Below are 5,250 nucleotides of genomic sequence, written 5' to 3'. Positions count from 1 at the left end.
CCTCTGAAATGGAAAAGAGATAAAATAAATAAACAAATAAATAAAATAAACCCCAACGTTGCATTTGTGCTGGTTCAGTGCACACAGAGAGGAGAGAGAGAAAGATAGAGAGAGAGCGAGAGAGTGAGGGGGGGAGAGAGAGAGGGGGGAGGGAGAGGGATGGAGAGAGAGAGGGAGAGGGAGAGAGAGGGAGAGGGATGGAGAGAGAGAGGGAGAGGGAGAGAGAGAGAGAGAGAGAGAGAGAGGGAGAGGGAGAGGGAGAGGGAGAGGGAGATAGGGAGAGGGAGAGGGAGAGGGAGAGGGAGAGGGAGAGGGAGAGGGAGAGGGATAGAGAGAGAGAGGGGGGGAGAGAGAAAGAGAGAGAGTGAGAGAGAGAGGGAGAGGGAGAGAAAAAGCCAGAAAGACAGTGAGAGAAGTGACAGAATGGGCCTAACAGTAACCTTTAGCTGCCCTAACTATGATTGCGATGTTTAAGATAAAGCAGATAAAGCATGGCCTCTCATGGCCTCTTCTGTGTTGTTGCTTATCTATATGATATATCAAAGACAAATATGAATTTAAAGTTTTCCTTTCTCTGATAAATAAACGTGTTAGAATTCAGCTTAGATACACTAACAGATTATCATAGAGACTGTATTGAGACACACATACACACGCACGAACACACACACACACACACACATACACACACACATACACATACAAATCAGCAATGGGATTTCTGCTTCTGCTCACAATGATACTATTTTGTTTCGTCAGCTAATTGTTTTTTTATGAGATTGAGCTCTCTCTCTCTCCCTCCCTCTCTCTCTCCCTCCCTCTCTCTCTCTCTCTCTCTCCCTCTCTCTCCCTCTCTCTCTCCCTCCCTCTCTCTCTCCCTCTCTCATTCTTTCTCTGAGCTGAGATCGTCAGAGGTGCCATATCAACACCGTCTCTATTTTCATGCAGATCCCTTCTCCTCTCTCTTCTCCTTTCCCTCCCCTCCTCTTTCCCTCTCTCACCCTCTCCTCCCCTCTTCTCTCCGTCTCTACATCTCACTCCCTCCTCCTCTTCCCCTCCTCCCTCCTAACGCTCTCCCCTCGAGCACCCTGAGCCCCACAGCTGGCCACATTAGCATAAAAATCGGTCTCTCTCTCTCTCTCTCTCTCTTTCTTTCTCTAATAGCTCAGTCTGAGGCAGCAAGGTGGTTATCACATAACTCTAAATATGTACAAACAATACCAAACACTTTCCTGTTCAGTCATTGCAGCATACCATCACTTTAATAAAGATAAAAGCTGTCTATGTGATTCTGTATGTGTGTGTGTGCCTGTCAGTGTGTCTGTCAGTGTGTGTGTGTCTGTGTCTATGTGTCTTTGTGTGTGTGTGTGTGTGTGTGTGTGTGTGTGTGTGTGTGTTTGCTCATGCTGGTGCGTGTGTGTATGTGTGTGAGTGTGTGTGTGTGTGTATGTGTGTTCAATGGTTGTTTACGCCTTTAAAGCAGTGCCATGTGCTTTGATTGTGCACCCGCTCTGACACACGTCTCTCAGAGGCATTCAGCATCCTCAGATTCCTTTCTAATTACAGTATTATAGCATTTTAATTACCTTATCAATGTTGTATAATTCCATGGTCATCATCAGAGAAGGACGTATCAAAGGAAACCAAACATGTGTGTGTCCTGATGAGGGTTTTGGTGGCTGCAGCTTCCACTACACACACACTCAGTTCTGACACACAGCCGTACAAAAACACACACACACAATTTAGTTACAAACACACACACACAATTTAGTTATAAACACACACACAGGCGCATGTAATCACACATACATACAGACACACATACACACATGCACACGCACGCACAAACATGCACACACACACACACACACACACACACAGCACGCACGCACACACACACACACACACACACACACACACACACCACACACATGCATCATAACCGGAATATAAGCAGGTTGGTTTAGTCAGAGTAAAGAGTGAGTCCTGTCACTCAGAAGGCAGTGATGTCATCCTGGTTTAAACCCTCCTAATAGGACCAGAGATCAGACATCTTAACTTCAGCTGAAACCAGCACTCATTCATTACTGATCCATCAACCAATGGCAGGACCTCCACTTGGGTGAGAAAAGCTTCAGCTATAAAAAGTGATTTTCCCTCTCCAGAAGCTGGCAGCCAATACTGATGAGAAGATTAGCGGCTGAGTGGGCGTGTCCATAAATATTGATGGAAGAGTGTTATCTGTCAGGATCAGCTATCCTCACATCTAGAAAGCGGGTGTATGTTTGCTCGTGGTTTTACTAAACGCAACTGACGCATATCTATTTCATTCATATTCATCACGGTCATTATCGGGATTTAAACTGTCGCCGTGCAACAAATCCCCCCCCCCCCCCCCCCCCCAGGGATTTATCAGAAGGTAAACAACATAAGCTGACCTTGAGTTTTTCGTTGTCAGTCTGAGTTTGAGCTACACACTTTTGGAAATAGAGATGGTGGAATAGTTTGATGTCGGATGAAGGCCTACAAAATAGTGAAGGGGGGACAGCACATCACTGTGTGTGTGTGTGTGTGTGTGTGTGTGTGTGTGTGTGTGTGTGTGTGTGTGTGTGTGTGTGTGTGTGTGTGTGTGTGTGCGCGCACGTTTCTGTGTGTTTGTGTGTTTGTGTGTGAGCATTATCCGTTTCCAGTGATATGTTTTTAATTTGCCCATTTAATGTTTGTGGAGAGCGATGTGGTGATGGTAATTAAGAAATAATTGGAGGGGCAACAGAAATGTTTATCAAGCGTGGAAGATGCATGCCTAAATGTTAATTTCACTCAGAATATGTTAATTTATGCACAGATGTTAATGTATGCACAAATGCGTTGTGTGCTCCAATGCTCTGTATGCATGTGTTCTTCCCTAAAGCTCTGCCCGAGCTGGATCTGTCAATTTAGGAAGAAAATTTCCATTTTCCGGTTTTTTCCGCTGGCTTTTGATGGATATGTCTTGCAGACTTTTATCTGAGTGTATGGAGGCAAACTAATTAATTATTTTCTCTCTATCCCCCCTTCAGGCAAATATTTGTTTCCTCAGATGTGAGTGTGGGCAAACCTTCGCCTCTATATGCTACTGGCTGTCAATCAGCACAGAGCTGGAACACTAAAATTAATCCTCCCTCTCTCTCTCTCTCTCTCTCCCTCTCCTCCACCGCTGCCTCTCCTCCCTGTCTTTATCAGAGGAGAGGAGGGAGAGAAGGGAGGAGGTGATGAGGTGGCGAGGTGGAGGAGGAGGAGGAGGAGGTGGAGGAGGAGGAGGGGGGGGAGGAGGAGGAGGAGGTGGAGAGGCGCTGTGTGTTAGCAGGGGAACAGGCCTGTCAGCCTTTCTCTGTCTGTGTCAGATTGTGCCTATAGTTCGGATGTCGAAGACGTCAAAAGTCTGAATGTTGAACAGCTCTCTGTCCTCTCTTCTTTCACTGAAGCTCCCCCCTCTCTCAGCAAGCCTTCGAGGATTCAGAGGGAGCTGAGCACGTTGCTCAGGTGGAACAATGACAACCGTGTGAATACAGAGCAGAGTCCCACACAGTGACACGCAATGCTAATACTCACCACGGTCACCTGCCCTTAACACTGGCTGCTCTGAGACTAATACTACACCACCACAACTACAATCACCTGCTACTGAGCTGGACCTCACTCTGAAGCTCTGACTCACACATACACTCACACACACACACACGCACACGCACACGCACACGCACACACACGCACACGGACACGCACACGCACACACACAAATACACACACACACACACACACACACACACTCACAGAGCCCTGACTAACACACTCCAAATCCTCTCTCCTTCTCTTTCTTATTCTCTCTCTCTCTCTCTCTCTCTCTCTCTCTCTCTCTCTCTCTTTTCTTTCTTTCTATCGTTAGTTTCTGCCACCTCTCGCTAGGGGAGAGTAAGCGATCCTGTCTTTGTGGGGTTAATTGAAGGCAGGAGCTCTGACTGTCTGAGACATAATCTGTCTGTGTTTTGGTGGGGGTGGAGGGGCAGAGGCGGGGGGCCGAGGGGGCCGGGGGGGAGGGGGGGGTTGAGACAGCCTTTTGATTACAGCATTCAAGTTATTTCTGTAAAAATACAGCCCCACCCAGCACCTGCTCCCCCTCCACCTGCTCCCCCCCCCCTCCACCTCCCATCCGCCCCCCTAGTGTGCCAGACCAGATTTTGGGGTCCGGGGGGTGGGCGGGTGAGGGCGGGGGGTTGGGGATTTAAGGAGTATGTGAGAGGAAGAGAGGATGGGGGGGGGCTGCTAAGACTCACTTCTCATTGATATCAGCGCTCTACTGTATCAGGACAGCTGGAGAGGCTTGATCTGCCTCCGTCACACACACACACACACACACACACACACACACACACGTACCCACCCACCAATCCACCCAACCACGCATGCACACACACACACACACACACACACACACACACACATACACACACACACACACACACACACACACACACAGCGGGCCATGGCCATACCAGAATGAGCTCACACACACACACACACACATAGAGCAGGTAATCTGCTCACCTGAGGAAATGTGCACTATGTGTATATACTGCACCTTAACCCCCCCCCCAGGCCCCCCAAACACCCCTCTCAACCTGGATTATGTATGTTCCCTTGGATTAGAGATTAGAGACTCCCAAGCATTCTGTCCAGGTGTCCCAGAGGAGTGAGGTTCGAGTGGGCTTTGTTGCCCTGTGCTCCCCTTCTCTAAGTCCAGTCCAGACCTCTTTGAACCCGACCGGTCCTGATCTGGAAGGTCTGGACTGAAGGGCCAATGCTAATGATAATGTCTTTCCGTGGGATTTAGCCTGCTGGAAGATTAGCTGTTTTAAAGCCGGGCACATACACATGAAAGCACAGGCACGCACGCAAGCACTCACAAGCAAACAGACAAAACACACACACACACACACACTCACGCCGACACACACACACACACACACACACACACACACACACACACACACACACACACACACACACACACACACATAGTGATGAATAACTCGAACATGCTACTATGCTGATGTTTAAAAAAACAAACATTATAGAAAGTATCCTACAACATAATATGCTGGGGGAGGCTGGTGGAGGCAGAAATCGGTGACACCATTCAGAGAGAGAAGGAGAAAGAGAAAGAGAGTCGGGGTAGTGGTGGTCTAGTGGATAGTGTGTTGGACTTCC

This window comes from Nansenia antarctica (assembly GCF_963989245.1).
Source record: "Nansenia antarctica genome assembly, chromosome: 3".
NCBI lineage: Eukaryota > Metazoa > Chordata > Actinopteri > Argentiniformes > Microstomatidae > Nansenia > Nansenia antarctica.
This window is presented reverse-complemented; position numbering follows the sequence as displayed.